Below are 20,764 nucleotides of genomic sequence, written 5' to 3'. Positions count from 1 at the left end.
ATGGTTAATGAGGACGGCCATTCATCCGATGTGCTGAAGCAGCTTGCTGTTTCAGGAGATAGGCATTTTTAAATTTTAATCGCCTATGTGATGCAGCACTCAACCGCTGATGTCATGAGACTTCTGCTGCTCGGCCATTTGGCTTTTCACACCGCAGGGAGAGGGTGATCTGAGAACATTTCCTGGGGCCGCAGACCCGTTTAAAATTCCGGGGCCGACCTTTTCACACTGCAGGTTCACGGGAGGGTTCCCAGAAAAATTTCCCGAGAATATTCATTTTACACTGCGGTGGGAAAAGGGCCTAGAGGTTGTGAAGCCAAATGTATTCATCTTGAGAGAGATAGAATATAAAAACAGAAATGCAAAGTTGAGTCTTTGTAACTGGTTGCAGACTGGGAGATCGCTTTGTTGAGCACTTTGGCTCTGTTTGCCACCATAGCAAGGACTTCCCAGTCGCCACCCATTTCAATTCCCCACCCTATACCTTGCTGACATGAGTCACACACTGCCAGACTGAGACTATCTTCAAATTGGAGGAACAATGGCTTATTTTCTGTCTGGGATCTTCCAACATCCCCTCCCCTTCCTCCAAACCCTATGTCTCCTTTTCTGTTGCTCTTTGTTTCTCCCTCTCCCTTTTACTTCAGGTCTGCATTCACAGAGCCAAATGTTACCACCCCCCCCCCCCCACCACTCCAAATCAATCCTCACCTTCACTTTCTCTTGGCCTCTTCTCCATAACCAATTGTCACATTTTGTCTGTAGGTTTGTACTCCTCCCGCTACAATTTCTTTTATTCAGACGCAGCCTGCTTTTTTCCCAAACTTCGAAGAAGGGCTGAGGCCCAAAACGTTGGAATTATATCTTTACCTCTTATGGACGCATCAAGACCTGCTGAGTTCCTCCAGCATTTCTGCATTTTTAATACAATCACAGCATCTGCAGACTTCCATGGTTCACTCAATAGAGCCTAATTCTGCTCCTATGACTTATTTCCACTCTTCCGTAAGCTTCCTTTAGTTGGGATTTCAAATCTTTACCAGCCCATTTTTCCAAACCTGATACTTCATAAAATTACTCAGCACTTTCCCCACTAAACTTAACCCGAACCCAAATTAATCACCGTGGATAACTTTTTTTTTCCACTAATCAACTATTGATTTGTGTATTTCTCAAGGTGTGTGTTTTAACCGACTTTGATGCACTGATTTCAATAGTCAAGTCAGTGAGAACATCTGCTAGCTGAGCCGCACATCCCCTGAGCACTCTGCCGGGAGTGTTATCCAGTCCAGCACTTTCCCTGGGCTGACCTTGCCTAACTCTCTCTTCCCATCGGCCGCTGCAAGACATTTGGAGGAGAGGTGGTCTTCTTCGCTGCAATGACATTTTTCGTCTCAAAGCCCAGACAGTACGTCTGGGAGGGTGGTATCAGCAGCCACAGGCAGATTGTGTAGTCTTGTGGTTGTGATCTCTTGGATGCCCTTGCTGTCCAGGAAGTGACTATGAATGTGGTGGGCATGCGCACCCTTTGCTTCCCTGATGGACTTAAACAGCTTAGCTCTTGCAATAGTACTCGAGATGGCAGAGGTCGACAGCATCGAGTCCACGCTGCTGAAGATCCAGCTGCGCTGGGTGGGTCACGTCTCCAGAATGGAGGACCATCGCCTTCCCAAGATCGTGTTATATGGCGAGCTCTCCACTGGCCACCGTGACAGAGGTGCACCAAAGAAGAGGTACAAGGACTGCCTAAAGAAATCTCTTGGTGCCTGCCACATTGACCACCGTCAGTGGGCTGATATCGCCTCAAACCGTGCATCTTGGCGCCTCACAGTTTGGCGGGCAGCAACCTCCTTTGAAGAAGACCGCAGAGCCCACCTCACTGACAAAAGGCAAAGGAGGAAAAACCCAACACCCAACCCCAACCAACCAATTTTCCCCTGCAACCGCTGCAACCGTGTCTGCCTGTCCCGCATCGGACTTGTCAGCCACAAATGAGCCTGCAGCTGACGTGGACATTTACCCCCTCCATAAATCTTCGTCCGTGAAGCCAAGCCAAAGAAAGAAGAAAGAAGCTAGGGCTACCTTATCATCTGCTCCAAAGGCAGTGTCTTGGATCCCGAGCAACACGCCTACCTCTTCTGTCATCTATGGGTTCTGATTGGAGCATGTTATGATGCTTTCGGGCACAGTGACATCGTCAGACACTTACTAATATAGCTGGTCACTGATGACATATGCTCCTCCAGATTGATGCAATCACCACTGGTTGCTGCTTCCTTGAACATGTTCCAATCAGTACGCTCAAAGCAGTCTTGGACTGCATGAATGGAGCTCAATGGTCAGGTTTTAACCGGCTTCTGAACTGGTCTGGAGCATCTGACGAGCAATCTGTATGCTGGGATTGGCTTTACAGAGATGTGTTCTGAGTTGTTCACCCCTCTCGTAGCAAAGTCCATATACTGATGGAGTTTAGGTAGCTCTGACTTGAAGTTCACCTGGTTAAAATCACCAGCACCCATCAGGGTGTGTGGTCTGCAGTTAGGATTGGGATTTATTGATAAATCCATTCCAAATCTGTAGGATAACAAGGTTCCAACAGGGAAAATTATCCAAAAAGAAGTAAATACAAATCAAACTGTAGATCTATCTTTTTTTGCACATTATTAATATTATGTGCTTCAGAATATTTTCAAGATTCAAGATTCCTTTTGCTTGCTGTAAGGCAGACAAAGAGTCACCATTAGAATTGCCCCGGTGCCCCTAACCATAAGAGAGAAAGAGAAGCAAAAGACAGTCCCTTCAGTGACACTGAATGTCCGTGGATTCAGCTCCAGCCTCTGTAGCCTCGGACTCCTGTTCGATCCATTGGCAACCCGAGCTCCAGATCCATAGCTCTGACACGATCAGGAAGCCTTCAGTGCCCAAGGCCTCTTGCCCGTAGCACCCTCTTGAATCCCAGTTCTCTGAGTCCCTCGACTGCGTTGCCGACCGCCCACAGCCTGTTCTTCAGCTGGGCAACCACCTTGCTGGCACGGTGCCTTGGCTACAGTTCTGCTGGGTCCTTCAGCCCCTGAGTCCCTCACTCTGGTCAGTTCTTTAGGGTCATCTCCCCTATTTCTCCTTCTCACCTAGGTTCTTGTGTTTTCCCATGTATCATACAGCTGTTAAATAAACAAACAGAAGAAAACAAACTTAAAAAAAAATATATTTTAAAATAATGAATCAATTGACCCTATTATTTTCTCATTTTCTTCTGGGATCAATGGAGTTTGTTAACCTCTTGACAGCTGGAGATGCTGTGATTGTAGTAAAAAATATATAGAATAGCTGGAGGAGTTCAGCTGGTCTCGCAGCGCCTATAGGAGGTAAAGATATATTGCCAACATTTCAGGCCTGAGGCCTCCTTCAAGGTATAAGCAAAAAGCCGGCAAGTGTCTGAATAAAGACTGGCGAGAGAAAGGGGAGAATAATGGGAAGAGGAGGAATCCAGACAAAGAGACAAAAGGTATTAATTGGATATGATAAGAGAATTGATTTTGGATCTGTGAAAGGGGACAGAGGGAAATGTGGGGGGGGGGGGGGGAGAGAGAGAGAGAGAGAGAGAGAGAGAGAGAGAGAGAGAGAGAGAGAGAGAGAGAGGAGAGAGAGATAGAGAGAGAACTAGAGGAAAGGAGAAGGGAAATGAAGATTAAGGGGTGGTTTAACAGAAACTGGAGAAGTCGATGTTAATGTCACCTGTTTGGAGGGTGCTCAAACACAAGTTGAGGTGTTGTTCCTCCAATTTGCAGATGGTCTCTGTCTGGCAGTACATGAGACAATGGATAGACATGTCAGCAAGGGAATAGAATGGGAAATTGAAATGGGTGGCCACTGGGAGATCCACGCTATTGCGGCATACAGAGCTAAGATGCTCAACATAGCGATCTCTCAATTTGTGCTCAATGTAGAAAAGTCCACAACGGGAGCACTGGTTGCAGTGGATGACCCCTGCAGATTTACAAATGTTGCTTCACTTGGAGGGACTGTCTGGGGCTCAAAATGGTGGCGAGAGAAGAGGTGTAGGCACAAGTGGAGCATCTTCTGTGGTCCCAGGGTTAGGCGCCAAAGAGATGATTAGTGGGGAGGGAGGAGTGGACGAGGGTAGGGAGCGGTCCCTTGCTAAAGGAGGAGAGGGGAATATGTTTCTAGTTGTGGGATCACATAGTAGGCGATGAAAATGGTGGAGGAGGATGTGAGGACAAGAGGAGTCCTGTCCTTGTTGCATGTAGGGGTTGAGATGTGCAGGTAATGGAGGATATGCAGGTGAGGGTTGAGTTGATTGCGGTGAAGGGAAAGCCACATTGTTTGAAGGAGAACATCTTCTGATGATCTGGCACGGAAGTCCTCCTCCTGGGTGCAGATGAGACAGAGGAATTGAGAGAAAGGAATTAAATCCTTACAGGAGACAGGGTGGGAAGAGGTGTAGTTGAGGTAGGTCTTGGGAGTTGGTGGGTTAGTTGAAGATGTTTGCTGACAGTTTGTCTCCTGAGATGGAGACAGAGAGATTAAGAAAAGGGAGAGTGTTGCTCGAGATGGTCCAAGTGAATATGAGGTCAGGTTGGAAGTTAGCAGCAAAGTGAATAAAGTTAACAAGCTCATGATGGGTACATGAGGCAATACCAAAGTAGTCATTGATGTACCAGAGGAAGAGTTGAGGGGCCGTGCCTGTGAGGCATGTAGCATGGATTGCTCCACGTAGCCAAAAATGTTGGTAGGCTGTTCAAGTGGAGAGAGGAGCAGGGATTGATGGTGGCGTCTGATCTATTCTCATGTGATGTTCACATGCCAGGACTTACATTGGATTACGGTCAAGTCACTGCCAGCATGTGGGCGGCACTTCCAGCCTGTGATTGCGAATTCTTTCCGCTGGTTGTCAGCATCCTATGTGCAATGGGTTTATTGTGTCTTAATAAAGTGACTGGTGGATTTGAGCTGAAGCAGAAACAAGGTTTCTGGAAGGGAAGAGGTTAACTTGCGACACTAGGTGTCTCTGAAGGTGGTCTCGTTTGCTCCTCTTTCTCCTATTGGTGAGGCTGATGTGCTAGGCTAGTGATAGTGCTTTGTGTGCCTTTACAGCAGGCAGCAGTTGACAAATTTTGTGCATTTATGACATCTCAATAAACAAATCTTGAATGGGAGAAGCACCAGAGGACAACAATAAAGAAGAAAGTTTAGGAGAGACATCAAGGATAGCAATTTTTTTTACAAAGAGAATTGTGTGTTCGTGGAATCCATTGCCAGGTGTGGTGGTGGAGGCTGGAACAAGAGGGGCATTCAGGATCAGAATTTAATGTCATGAACAAGTCATGAAATTTGGAGTTTTGTGGCAGTGAAGTTTTGCATCAGAGCACCACAGCATCATTTAAGAGACTCGTAGACAGGCGCATAGACAAAAGAAAAATAAGAGGGTCACGAGGGAGGTATTTTTTGGTAGGTATATATGGGTCAGCACATCACTGTGGGCCGAGGATCCTGAATGGCGCTGTAGTCCTCTCTGTTCTTGAAATTTGTGTATCGCATTTGCAGTTGATCCAGGGCAGCAGCCACTGGATATGGAAAGTTGTTGTAGTATTTTGAAGGTGGGCCTGATGCAGACTGGAGGGGTGGGCTGCTTTGCTGCATTTCTGGATTGGTTCACCACTCTGCATTACCCTACCCCAGGAAGGAACAACCAATCTCCAGTCACTGCAAGGAGTTTGAAAGTCAGTATAGTATTTCTGAAGGATATTCACACGTTTTAAAATTTATTCAAAGGATATGAATGTTACTTGATACCCTTGAACTGATTGCTTGGCTGCACCCTTTCAGAGGATAGTTTCAAGCGTACCTCTTTTTTTTAGGTCTGGGGTCACAATATGGACGAATGTTTCTTCCTTGAAGGATATAAAAACATCTGGTTCATTTCACAACAATCTGGTCACCATTACAAATGCCAGCCTTGTATTCTGCATTTATTCTTAATTCGTTGATTTTCAATTCCTTGTGCTCATATCTTTGAATCATCAATTCAGTTCAGTGATTTAACCTCAATACCTCACTGTAATGAACTAGGGCACTGTCATGCTTGATGAATATAAAGTAAAGATGGACCTTTTAATGCACCTCAAGTACTTTTGCTTACTTCTGTACTCACTTTAACCATGAATATTTTTAACCATGATTTTTTAAAATATATTTATTCTCTCATTCCATACAGGGGTAATTTAATATGTACCAGTGTAGTTAGATTTTCTTTAACCAATTCCTGGTTTGGTGGCAGCAAGCAAGAATTTCAATACAGATGTACTCATGTGTATGAGTAAAATGCCTGTTATCTGGAATTCAAGTAACCGGCAGCCTCAAGCAACCGGCAAAAAAAAATTGCGGAAAAAATGCGGAAATTAAAAATTGGCGCGCCTTGCCGTCAGTTTGGCAGTCATGCAGTGCCTAATCTCAAGCAGCCGGAAAATGACCGATCCCTTAGGTGCCAAATACCAGGGGTTTTACTGTATCCATTATCAACCTGATCATCAATGAATACTTCCACTGAGTTGGAATTATATCACAATTCCTTCATCATTTACTGGATCTAAATCGATGAATTTCTTACTGAGCATCATAAAATAAAACTAATTGGCAATTATTCAAATTGTTTTCGCCATGTGAAAATAGCAACATTATTATGGATATCATTATGAAACATTTCAGTAATCCTCTCTGTAAGTGTAAATAGATGTCTAATAAATAATATTCGAGTGTAATAATCACATAGACACATAGCACGTGGTTTCTGAGAAAAATACTTTGTGGCTCATTCACTAAGGAGAGAAAAGACCACATCTTGTGGGATTGCAGTGCCACAGAAAATCCATGGCTTTCTAAGGGGTCATTTCCAAATACCCCCAAAAAAAATAATTCCTAACTTCTCAAAATCTCAGGATATAAAATCTTCTACATTTTAAAGGCATTCAACCTCAACAGTAATTATGATTCAGCTAATTGCGTGCTAGAAGAATGATTACGTTAGTTAGTAGCACAGGCAGTCTCTGCATTTTAACTGAAAGGCAATGAGATGTCATTGTCTTTAAAGCAGTGGTTCTCAACCTTTTTCTTTCCACACACATACCACTTCAAATATTCCCTATTAGTAAGAGAATACTTAAGATGGTATGTGGATGGAAAGAAAAAAGTTGAAAACCACTCTTTAAATCGTACCCAATTGACTCGTTATGTGCAAGGTTTCATAACTACAGAGGAAATGGGCCAATGACAATTTTTCTCAAGCAAAATATTTCAGTAATAATTGGGTCTAGAGCAGTGGTCCTCAACCTTCCTTTCCCACTCACATACCACCTTAAGCAATCCCTTACTAATCACAGAGCACCGATGGCATAGGGATTACTTAAGGTGGTATGTGAGTGGAAAGAAAAAGGTTGAGAACCACTGTTTTAATGCAATGGTTTGGATTTACCTTCTGACATGAGTGAGCCAGCATTTAGATTGTTTTCATTAGTGCTTGCCAAAAACATATTAAACAAGAATGCCTGCAGATGCTAAGGTCAAGTGTGCCACCAGCCTTCGCATCCAACATATTATTCTCTGCATTTTTTGTTGCCTACAATGTAATCTCTCCAAACACATCTTCCCCACCCCTCTCTGTTTTCTGTAGGGACTGCTTCCGGGTCTCGCATGACCATTCATTCCTTCCCACCAATTACCCCCTCAGAACCTACCCCTGTGACCACAAGAAATACTACACTTGCGACCTCACCTCCTCCCTCACCACCATTCAGTGCCCCAAAAAGTCCTTCAAAGTGAGGCAATACTTCACTTGTTAATCTAGAGGATTCATCTACAGCTTTTGGTCCTCTCAATGTGGCCTCCTTGATATTGGTGAGCCTGAATGCAGTCTGGGAGATTATTTCATGAGCACTTTCTCTCCATCCACTGCAACAACAAGGACCTCCCATTGGCCAACCACTTCAATTTCACACTCCAATGCCATTCTGACCTGTCCACGGCTTAATGCACTGCCAAACTGTGACTACCTAACTGGGCACTCTCTAACCAGACAGCATGAACATCGATTGCTCTAATTTCCATGAACCCCCCTTGCTCTTTCCCTATCTGTCTGTCTCCTTTCCTCCAACACCCCTTCCCTCTTCTATGAGTGAGCTATCCTCTCCCCCTATATCTTCAGCTTGTTTCTCTTCTACCCTCCCATCTGCATCCACCTATGACCTCTTACCTGTTAGCCTGTGCTCCTCTGCCTCTCCTATCCTCCCCACCTTTGAATTCAGACACTTACAGTATTTGCTTTTGCTTATACCTGATGAAGGGCCCAGGCCCAAAATATTGCTTACTCTTTATTTCCAATGGATGCTGTGTGACCTGCTGAGTCTCTACAGCACATTTATATATGCGGGGAAGGAATCCAGCTTCAAATTTTTGTTATCCATTGATGATTAATGGGCTCAAAACTACATTCCATTCCCTTCTGATTCATCCCTCTTATCACCCTCATTCTGAACTACACATGTGTACCAGTGGGGAGTTTGTTAAGATGCTTATCAATTTGTTAGTTTTGAACTAATTTGATTATTCCTACTTCTTAGACAACCAGTGACATCAAAGTACAGATTATGCAGACTTCTTTTCATGTACAACTTCAAGTTCAAGTTCATTCATCATTTGATTGTACAAGTACAACTTGACAAAACAGCATTCTCTGATCCTCAGTACAACACATTGAAAATACATGTACAGACATAACACATATATAGACAAACAATACATATGCATAGTACATTGTATATTCAATCAGGTGCCTTGCCGTTTAGCATAGGCAATCATTTCCCTCCAACTGTCACGATCTCTGACCCTCCGAATTGTAGTTGTGGCTTCCCCATTCTCCTTCAGTGAAAGCTCCATCTTTGAGCTGGAGACTATAGTCGATGTTGATCTCATGATTATTCAAGGAAGAAATACTGAAGTGGTTTCCCTTTGGCTTCTTCAGTTGCAGTGTCCATATTGGGCAGGTAATCCTGGCCATTGATCAGCAGGGTGACTTGTAGGCTATCGGACAAAAGGAGCGCCTTACACCTCCTTTTGCTGAGCAATTTTGCAGCACCAACACCGTCACATTGTATATACAAATATTACAATAAATAAGTATTATTGTTAAAAGTACAGTGGAGTCACAGAGGGTTTGTATAAGCAGTTATTCATTCAGCATTCTCACTGCCCATGGGATGAAGCTGTTTCTCAGGCTAGTGTTGCAGGCTCTGGTACTCCTATGTCTCTTTCCCGATGGGAGTAGCTGAAAGGTGCTGGGTGTGGGGTGGTAGGGGTCCTCACTGATTTACCTAGTGATTTGCTCTGCCACTCTATGTTTCAGCCAGCCAGGATGCGCTCAGTTAGGTTCCTGTGGAAAGTTGACAAAACAGTGGCTGGCAGCCTTGCATGCCTCAGTCTTCTTGGGAACTGCAGTCACTGTCCCATCTTCCTGACAGTTGTAATATGTTTACAAAAGTGTAACATGAAAGGCAGAGCTGCTTAAATACTATGAACAGAGAAAGTCGTGCCTTTATTACTAAAATGAAATCAAACCTTGGGTCAAATAACCCATCTTGCATGAATCAGGATTAAGTGCAGTGATTCATATACAACCAAAATCAATGAACATGCTTCTGGACAACTTTTACTCAAAACAGGAAATCCCGAGATAATCAAGTATTTGGGAAGTTATGAGAGTTATTTTATTGAATAAAGCAAGATGGGTCTTGTTCTTTAGTTATGTGGAGGAATAATTCTTGATTGCAAGTCATTTGTTTACAGAGCTGGGATTCAAAAGTACACTGTGATGTCATCCTGAGTCAAGACAAGTTAAAACAGAAGCACTCCATTGGATGAATGGCTGTGTTGGATCAAATGGCTCCAATCAGGAACCCAAGCCTCTCCATTGGTTCCCTGCTTCCTGACCTCATTTCAGGATAATGACATCTCCTCACTTCTCTGCACTTCCTGAGAAAACTGAAGTGAGCAAGACCACCATTATGTCAGGCTTCTATAGGAGCTCTATTGAAAGTGTTCTGGCCGGCTACATCACAGTAGGGACAGTTGCTGCAGAGAAATGGATCGGAGGTCAATCCACAGGACCATAAAAGTGGCAGAGAGGATCAATGGAGTTTCCCCTCCCCCCCACCCCACCCCATTGACATCTACTGGGATTGTTATCTGAAGAGAGTGTGCAAAATCGTTGAGGACCCCTTCCACCCTGCACACTACATCTTTCAGATGCTGTCATCGAGGAAGAGATACAGGAGTATCAGAACCTACACCACCTGGCTGAGGAACTGCTTTTCCACAGGCAGTGAGAATGCTGAATGACCAAAGGAACTGCTCACTCTCATCATCTGAAACTCGTAATCATTTTTTTTTTTTTTTTTAAATTTTTTATTTTTCACACCATAAATCACAATAGCCATGATATACACTTTTTCTTTTCCACACATTTACAGTGACTTTTTCTCCCTCCCCCCTCCCTCCTCCCAAGCCACCCCCCCATCCCCCCCCCTCTCATCCATTTTAGTTATACAATCTAGGTTGCATTAATTCAGTTAGACAATGTTGTCATTCAACAAAAATACACCAGAAATTCTACTGAGTCCATTCTTTTCTTTTCTTCTCCTTCCATCAACTTAGGTAATGTTTGTTCCCGGTAGGTTTTCGCTATTGTATTTAATGTAAGGCTCCCATACTTGTTCGAATATTTCAATATTATTTCTTAAACTATATGTTATTTTTTCTAATGGAATACATTTATTCATTTCTATATACCATTGTTGTATTTTCAAATTATCTTCCAATTTCCAGGTTGACATAATACATTTTTTTGCTACGGCTAGGGCTATCTTAACAAATCTTTTTTGTGCATCCTCCAAGTCAATTCCAAATTCTTTATTTTTTATGTTACTTAGGAGAAAGATCTCTGGATTCTTTGGTATATTGTTTTCTGTTATTTTATTTAATATCTGATTGAGATCATCCCAAAATTTTTCTACTCTCTCACATGTCCAGATTGCATGAATTGTTGTTCCCCTTTCTTTTTTACATCGAAAACATCTATCAGATACTGTTGGGTCCCATTTATTTAACTTTTGCGGTGTAATGTATAGTCTGTGTAACCAATTATATTGTATCATACGCAGCCTCGTATTTATTGTATTTCTCATCGTTCCAGAGCATAACTTCTCCCATGTTTCCTTTTTTATCTTTATATTTAAATCTTGTTCCCATTTTTGTTTAGTTTTACCATTTGTTTCCTCATTTTCCTTTTCTTGCAGTTTAATATACATATTTTTTATAAATCTTTTGATTAACATTGTATCTGTAATCACATATTCAAGGTTACTTCCCTCTGGTAAACTCAAGTTGCTTCCTAATTTATCTTTCAAGTAGGATGAAACTCGTAATCATGAAACAATTTTTATTTATTTGTATAGATGAAATACTATGTATTGTTTGTACATATGTTCTGTCTGGTTGTGTGTCTGCATGTTTTATGCCAAGGACCCGGAGAACACTGTTTCGTCGGGTTGTACTTGTACAACCAGATGACAATAAACTTAATTTGACTTGAAAAATGCTGCCATGATAAGGATCGAGTCATGTGCTTTGGATTGTTAGATTGACGCCGAATTAATTTGACCACAGAAGATCATTTAAGGAAAAAGGCTAGCTTTGTTTGTATCAATCTAGAAATGATGGCATGTCCGAGTTTCTTCAATTCATCAAGGTATTTCTTAAATACAAACCTAAAACCAGAAAGGCTAGAAACACTCAGCAGATCTGGCAGAATTTGTGGAGGGAGAGGCAGAGTTAAATATTCAGGTATGGAATTTCATCAGAAATGGGAATAGAGTGAGCAAGTTAGTGTTACGTTGTAGAGAGGATCAAGGAGTGATCAGAGGCCAGAAAGGGAATGTCTCAGATTGGGTGAGGTCAGTGTTGTGTAAATGATCCCAAAGTTTATGGAATGTCTGTTTAATTCATTAACCAGATTAGAATAGATTAGGAACAGTCTATATGACTTTGTGACTGGCAGGACATGTCTGACAATTTGAATTTTTTGAGATGGTGTCAAAAAAGGTTGATATTTTATCTCCGAACCTTTGCCAATAAATATATTCTGTTCTGAATGAGCACAGTACCTGAACCTCCACACCACATAGGGGAGTGAATTCTAAAGGGTCACCATCTCTAAAATGATGTGATTTCTCTTCATCCCAGTTCTAAATAGTCTTCCATTTATTCCTAATCTCTGTCCTTGATGCTGGCCTGCCCAGCTAGGGGAAGCAGAAGGAGAGAAAAAAACAAACAAACGAAGATGCTAAAGCTGTGATAAAAACACACAGAAATGCTGGAGGAACTCAGCTGATCTCACAGCGTCCATAGGAGGTAAAGATATTTTACCAATGTTCCAGGTATAAGCAAAAAGCCAATAGGCATCTGAATAAAAACAGGTGAAAGAAAGGGGCAAGAATGGGAGGGAGAGGAATCCAGACCAACAGAGGTGGATATGATAAGAGGGAAGGTTTTAATAGAAACCAGAGAAGTCCATTGAGGATGCCTGTGATGTCAAGGTCAGAGTTGTCACTGAAGGCTGAATCCAATAGGGACCACACCTGGGAGCAAATCTCCCTGCTCACATGTTGGTGTCTCACAAAAGGTAACTTGAGTTTTGCACTTGCCTCCTAAGACACTATAATTAATTTTTTTTTAGACCGCACAGAGATGGTCAAAGCATAAAAGGCTGTGAACGATGCGTTCTGGCAAACCCATTGTAAGATGGAAGAGAATACCACACCTACGGTTTTTTATAATGAAATTTTGAATACCTTTATTCCACACTGAAAAAGCCACTAACATACATAGTTGAAAGCACACTGGGTGTATGAAGAATGTTTAAACATTGAACTAAAATTACTTGCAGGATGGTGAGTATGCTGTACGATACACTCGCATGATGCTGCCATCGCCCAGCATCACGAGAGAATAGTGTACCATATATCGCAAGCATGGAAACAGATCGGAATTCAAAATTGAAAGTGTAGATTCAAACTATCGTAACTTCGAAAAATCATAAGTTGGACCATTGTAGGCAGGGGAGCAACTGTAAATGGGATTACTATAGAATTGTAATTGATGGTCAGCATGGACAGAGTGGTGTGGAGGGCCCACATGTGCTCTATGACTGAATCTATAAAAACTTTTTTTTCCTGTCCTCGATACGTTCTTGAGCTCTGCTCCCTCAGCCGGACCTGCAATAAAAACATTCTCTCATCATATCTTTCCTGCTTTTCCACACAACAAAGTCAAAATCTTCATTCTCAAGTCTCAAGGTTGTTTCCTTTTTTAAGAAATTTGGCACCATTTTTCTTCTATTTTTAAGAGCTTGGTATAAACATGTCAATACAGTATTTTCTGAAGCTTTGCCCTTGCAGAGAATTTGGACGGTCAAAAAAGTTATCAAACGGTGAAGAAGGTCTTTTCACAGATGTGCAATACACAAAAGTGCTGGAGAAACTCATCAGGTCATGAATTTTCGAAAGTAAGTCAAGGGTTACCAAAACGTTGGTAACTCCTATAGATGCTGCATGACCTGCTGAGTTTGTACAGCACTTTTGTGTACTGCATTGTAATCACAGAGTCTGCAGACTTAGCTGTTGAACTATCTCACCTGTCATTGGTCTGATTATTAACTTACACGCAGGGGCGGATTAAGGTAGTGCGGGGCCTGTAGCAGATATTGTAAATGGGCCCTAAAGTGTCCCGGCTGTTGCATGCACGGTCCTAAATAGTGCCGGCTGGCACATGTGCGGTGAGGGTGAAGTGTGACGGCGGCGCCCAGCCCCCACACCCTTCTTTAGAGAGTTTCTAATGCTGAGTTTCGGCATGTCCTCCGATTTGGTAAGTTTTAAATAGTCTTAATTATTTGTAATAAAATAATGCTAGCTTTCTCAGATCACTCTAGATTTAGTGATTATATCCTTGATGCAAGGTTATCATAATTTTAGCTACCACACCTTTAAGCTTTCATATTTTCCACCTGTTCCACTCCCAACCCCAGACCTAAACAGCCATTATATAAAACTGATAGTATTACTTATGTGCAGGTATTAATTTCAAATGTCAAGAGTATTCGCTCTCGAGGTGTGCCCCAATACTTTTGTTCAGTCTCCATTCTTTCACAAGTTGGGAATCGACAAATTGTACAGCAGCTATGAGATACCACAGTCCCATCGTCTGTGTTAATAACCCTGATTAAAGGTGATAATTGGCTAAAATCACTGACCTTAAGGTTTGCTGGGTGATGGAGGAACCATGGGCAGTGAGACCCAATGAGTAACTCTTTCATGACTGTGTTTGGGGAATATTATTCTTTGAAATGTACTGAGGCCAGTTCAATCGCTGCTCCCAGCTTAACACAAGCTGGATATTGGAAGGGGGAATCTCCATGTCTGTTGCTTTCTGGTCGCTGTTTCCCATTTCTTAGGATGCATTCAATTAATATTTCTATCTCATCGCTGAAGAGAGATCCATTTCCCACATTTTTGTGGAGCTCCCACTGGTTTCCCTGCCATGTGAAAGTAACTCCACTTCTGGATGTAGATGCTTCCTTGCCGTGAAGCAATTCTGAGATGTCCTGAGGTTGCAAAAAATCTTTCTCTTAAATCTGACACTCCCATATCATGGGCTTCCCTGTAACAATATTTTTTTTTATTGGGCCCTTGCCAATAATAACCGTGAAATGTATATTTCAAGTGATGTTTAAGTGGTTTCTTTGCCAAAGAATTGATTTATAGTGATGTAGCAGGTCCATGAAGTCATGTTCAACAATATGTTTTCTCTATAACTGAATTCTATAAGCAGCATATTGCTTTTGAGAAGTGGTTGTAAATAAACAAAATAGAAACTTGAATTTATGCAGTGGGCCTAAAGTTCTTTCACATTGACGTTGAGGTCTCCTTTAGCTTTAATTTGTGGGGTCCGTTCTGACTGGGAGTGTGAGGCATTGATCTCTGACAAGCGTGTCCTCTTTAATGTTGTGCTTGCTCCCACAATGCCTTGACCAGTGCAGAAATCTTTGATAGCTTGATTACATCTCTGCCTCCCTCTCCAAACATTTGGCCTGGTGTTTTCGTCCTCCCCTGGTCATGTGGCTGATCCCCAGTGAGCATTTACCCACTTCTGAATCATGTCCAAACCCATTTCCCCCTCTGTTCAATCTCAGTCCTTCCAACCCAACTCCATAGTGCATGGCCTACCTGCTTCTTTTCTTGGATCTGTAGAGGCATGTTGTCCAATGGAAGGTTGATTTAATTGCACAGAGCAACTTTCCTGCTATTTTCAGACTCTTAATTATAAAATATGATGCATTTCCATTGGTTTTAACTGATTCTCTATACCCTGCACTTAGTTGATTAACATTATACTGTGCACTATTTGATTACAATAATACTACTGAATAAAATATTTATTTGGTTAATATATTGGTTATTATTGTACCACCTTCTCTATGAGTTACTGTGACTGGATGACATGCTAAACAAAGTTTTTAACTGTACAATAAATTACATTCATATGTCAAGTCAAGTTTACTGTACAAGTACAATCCAATGAAACAGTGTTTTCTGATCCTCAGTGCAAAACATGCAGACACACAACCAGGCATAACACAGACAGACAAATAATACATTTGCAGGACAAGCATTTAATCTATATTAATCAATAAATATGGTTTTGAGCAAATGAGAGTCTCGGTTGGTTAGTGTGTGCAGTTCTTTATGTCGTTCAGCAGTCTCACTGCCTAGGGGAAAGTGTTGTCTTTGATACTCCTCTATCTCTTCCCCAGCAGGAGCAGCTGGGTGGAAGGAGTCCAATGATATTGTGCACCCTCTTCAGACAATAATCCTGGTAGATCACATCAATGGGGGTGGAGGGGGGGAGGGGGAAGGGAGACTTCAGTTATCCTCTCTGCGATTCTTATGGTCCATTTCTCTGCTGCAACTGTACTGCACTGTGATGCAGCTGACAAAGATACTCTCGATATAACGATGGCCAGTAGCCTTGTCTGCTTCAGTCTTCTCTGGAAGTTCAGTTGCAGTTGTGCCTTACTGAGAAATGAGGAGATGTTGACTGTCCACAATAGGTCACTACTTAAGTAAACTCCAAGGAACTTGGTACTCTCCACTCTCTCTACTGCAGAGTTGTTGATGTGTAGTGGAGGGTGGTCATTCCTGGTCCTCCTGAAGTCCACAGTCATCTCTTCGTCTTGTCCACATCGAGACTCAGGTTGTTGCTCTCGCATCATTTCACAAGATTTTCTTCTCTGCAGCGTGAACATCATTGTTGCTGATGAGGCCAACTACTGTTGTGTCATCTGCAAACTTAAAAAAAATTTAAAAATTTTTCTCACTATGAACCATATTAATCAAAATACACACAAACATTTCCTTCTTGAATATACACGGTATCATTTTCTCCCCCTTTCCCCCCTCCCTTCCCTCCCTTCTCCCACCCCCCCTCAACCCACTAAATGTTCAACATATACATTACAATAAACCCATTAAACAATGTCATCACACAATGAATATAAACAAGAAAATTGTGTCATCTACCTTTATACATTGGGTCAGTTCATTTCGTCTTCTTCTCATTTATCATTTTAGGGGGTGGAGGTCCGCAGTAGGCCCTCTCTGTGGTGTTTCATGTATGGTTCCCAAATTTGTTCAAATAATGTGACTTTATTTTTTAAATTATATGTTATTTTTTCTAATGGAATACATTTATTCATTTCCATGTACCATTGCTGTACTCTCAGGCTCTCTTCTGATTTCCAAGTTGACATTATACATTTTTTTGCTACTGCTAAGGCTATCATAATAAATCTTTTTTGTGCTTCATCCAGTTTGAGGCCTAATTCTGTACTTCTTATATTACTTAGAAGAAAGATCTCTGGATTTTTAGGTATGTTGCTTTTTGTGATTTTATTTAATACCTGATTTAGATCTTCCCAAAACTTTTCCACTTTCTCACATGCCCAAATTGCATGTACTGTTGTTCCCGTTTCCTTCTTACAGCGAAAACATCTATCTGATACTGTTGGGTCCCATTTATTTAACTTTTGGGGCGTGATATATAGCCTGTATAACCAATTATATTGTATCATGTGTAACCTCGTGTTTATTGAATTTCTCATAGTTCCGGAGCATAGCTTTTCCCATATTTCACTTTTTATCTTTATGTTTAGATCTTGTTCCCACTTTTGTGTGGGTTTACAGCTTATTTTCTTTCTCTTGCATGTTTGTTATAAATCTTTTAATTATCATTGTGTTTGTAATCACATATTCAAAGCTGCTTCCTTCTGGTAACCTCAGTCTGCTTCTCAATTTGTCCCTTAAGTCGGTTTTCAGTTGGTGGTATGCAAACATTGTACCGTGAGTTATTCCATATTTGTACTTCATTTGTTCAAATGATGATAAATTAATTCCCAAAAAACAATTTTCTATTCTTTTAATCCCTTTTCTCTTCCATTCTCTAAAGGAAAGGTTATCTATTGTGAAAGGGATAAGTTGATTTTGCGTCAATAGTAATTTTGGTAGTTGGTAATTTGTTTTTTTCCTTACTACGTGAATCTTCCAAATGTTGACCAGATGGTGCAGTACTTGTGAACTTCTATGTTGCACCAGTTTTTCATCCCACTTATAAAGTATGTTTTGGTACTTTCTCCCCTATTTTATCTAGTTCTATCCTGGTCCAATCTGGTTTTTCCCTCGTTTGATAAAAATCTGATAGATATCTTAATTGTGCTGCTCGATAGTAATTCTTAAAGTTTGGTACCTGTAAACCCCCTTGTTTGTACCATTCTGTTAATTTATCTAGTGCTATCCTCGGTTTTCCCCCTTTCCATAAGAATTTCCTTATTGTTTTCTTTAGATCATTTTTTTTTTACTTTTTAAATTTTTTATTTTTCACACCATAAATCACATTAGCCATGATATACACTATTTCTTTTTCACACATATACAGTGACTTTTTCTCCCCCCCCCTCCTCCCAAGCCACCCCCCCACCCCCCCCCCCTCTCATCCATTTTAGGTATACAATCTAGGTTGCATTAAGCCAGTCAGACAATGTTGTCATTCAACAAAAATACACCAGAAATTCTACTGAGTCCATTCTTTTCTTTCCTTCTCCTTCCATCAACTTAGGTAATGTTTGTCCCTGGTAGGTTTTCGCTATTGTATTTAATGTAAGGCTCCTATACTTATTCGGATATTTCAATATTATTTCTTAACCTATATGTTATTTTTTCTAATGGAATACATTTATTCATTTAAATTTAGTAGTTTCTTCCTTTTAATTTGGTTATGTATTCCATTAATATTTAAAGTCATATAGTTCAGCGTAGCCCTTTTATATTTTGTTTATCTTCTCTTTCCGTTTTTCCATCATTACCTTTCCTCCTTTTCCATTTCTGTTTTCTTATTTTCAACTCTTTATAAGACAACATTCCTACAACATCCAACATTTTCCTTATTCTCCTATTTCTATCTTATTTATCCCCAATCTCCCCTTCCCCTCCTGAGTTGTCCTTTATCCCTTGTCGGACAACCACATCTCCCCTCTCCATTTGGATTTGCGAATCCACTCGCAAGCGTCAACTGATTTTGCAGTGACCGCTATTTCCCCTCACCCCGCCCCCCCAGAAAAGATTTCACTTTTCATATGTCACAAAGGTCACTCTTTTAATTCCCTCCTTATTCTCTCTATTCCATTACCTTCCCTTATTAATTCTTGTCTGTACTATCTATATTTTCCTCTAAGTACAGATACATTCACGTGAAGAATTTCTCTGTTAAGGGAATTGGTAACGATTGAAATAGGTAATGTATCCTTGGGAAGATATTCATTTTAATGCAATTTACCCTTCCTATCAGTGTTAGTAGTAAATCTTTCCAATGTTATAAGTCATCTTGTAGTTTCTACATTAATGGCTGATAATTTGATTTGTATAGATGGCCTAGATGATTATCTAGTCTAATACCTAGGTATCGGATTGCTTGTGTTTGCCATTTAAATGGTGATTCTTTTTTAAATGTGAAATCCACATTATTCATTGGCATCGCTTCACTTTTATTTGCGTTGATCTTGTACCCGATATTTCTCCATATTCCTTCAATTTCTTATATAGTTCTTTTATTGATATTTCTGTTTCGGTTAAGTATACTATGATGTCATCTGCAATAGACTGATTTTATATTCCCTCTCTTTTACTTTTATCCCTTTTATTTTATTTTCTGTTATCAGTTCTGCCAGTGGTTCTATTGCTAAAGTGAACAGTGAGGGAGATAGTGGACATCCCTGCCTAGTTGACCTGCTTAATTTAAATTGGTTCGATATATATCTATTTACTGTCACCTTCGCCATTGGACCCTTATATAATGCTTTAATCCAATTAATATATTTCTCTGGTAGGTTGAACTTCTGTAATACTTTGAATAAAGAATTCCATTCTACCCTGTCAAAGGCTTTCTCTACATCTAAAGCAACAACCACTGTTGGCGTCTTATTTCCTTGTACTGCATGGATTAAGTTAATGAATTTACAAACATTGTCCATTGTTTGTCTTTTCTTAATAAATCCAGTTTGATCTAGTTTTACTATTTTTGGCACACAGTCGGCCAATCTGTTTGCTAATATTTTTGCTGTTATTTTATAATCGGAGTTAAGTAGAGATATTGGTCTATACGATGTTGGTGTTAGTAGATATTTCCCCGACTTTGGTATTACTGTAATTACTGCTGTTTTACATGAATCTGGCATGTTTTGTGTTTCTTCTATTTGGTTCATTACTTCCAGGAGAGGAGCAATTAGTAACTCTTTAAATGTTTTATAGAATTCTATTGGGAGTCCGTCCTCCCCTGGCGTTTTATTGTTTGGTAGCTTTTTTAATATATCTTGTATCTCCTCTATTTCAAATGGTTTTATCAATTTGTTTTGCTCCTCTTCTTGTAATTTCGGTAGTTCCATTTTAGCTAGAAACTCAACTATTTTGTCTTCTTTCCCTTCATTCTCAGTTCGGTATAATTGCCCATAGAATTCCTTAAAGTTTTCATTGATCTCTGTTGGGTTATAAGTAATTTGTTTGTTCTTTTTACTTGATGCCAATACAGTTCTTTTAGCTTGTTCTGTTTTAAGTTGCCAGGCTAGTATTTTATGCGTTTTTTTTTCTCCTAGCTCGTAATACTTCTGCTTTATTTTCAATATGTTCTTTTTCACTTTATATGTTTGTAATGTTTCGTACTTTATTTTTTTGTCCGCCAATTCTTTTCTTTTTGTTGTATCTTCCCTTGTTGCTAGTTCTTTTTCTGTACTTACTATTTCCCTTTCCAGCTGTTCTATTTCCCGATTGTAGTCCTTTTTCATCTTAATTACATAACTTATTATCTACCCTCTGATGAAGGCTTTCATTGCATCCCATAATATAAATTTGTCTTTCACTGATTCCGTATTTATTTCAAAATACATTTTAATTTGGCGGTCAATAAATTCTCTAAAATCCTGTCTTTTAAGTAGCATGGAGTTTAATCTTCATCTATATGTTCTTGGTGGGATGTCCTCCAGTTCTATTGCTAATAACAGGGGTGAGTGATCAGATAACAATCTAGCTTTATATTCCAT

General features: G+C 40.5%; 1 protein-coding gene across 1 annotated transcript in view; it reads left to right on the top strand.

The window, feature by feature from the left end:
• Positions 1-20,764, top strand: part of LOC138764505 (protein WWC2-like) — a 257,311-nt gene that overhangs the window by 19,678 nt on the left and 216,869 nt on the right. The gene's annotated exons all lie outside the window — the stretch shown is intronic.

The sequence above is a fragment of the Narcine bancroftii genome, chromosome 1 (genome assembly GCF_036971445.1).
Source record: "Narcine bancroftii isolate sNarBan1 chromosome 1, sNarBan1.hap1, whole genome shotgun sequence".
NCBI lineage: Eukaryota > Metazoa > Chordata > Chondrichthyes > Torpediniformes > Narcinidae > Narcine > Narcine bancroftii.
The sequence above is the reverse complement of the archived record's forward strand: the minus strand, read 5'-3'. Positions and strand labels throughout refer to the sequence as shown.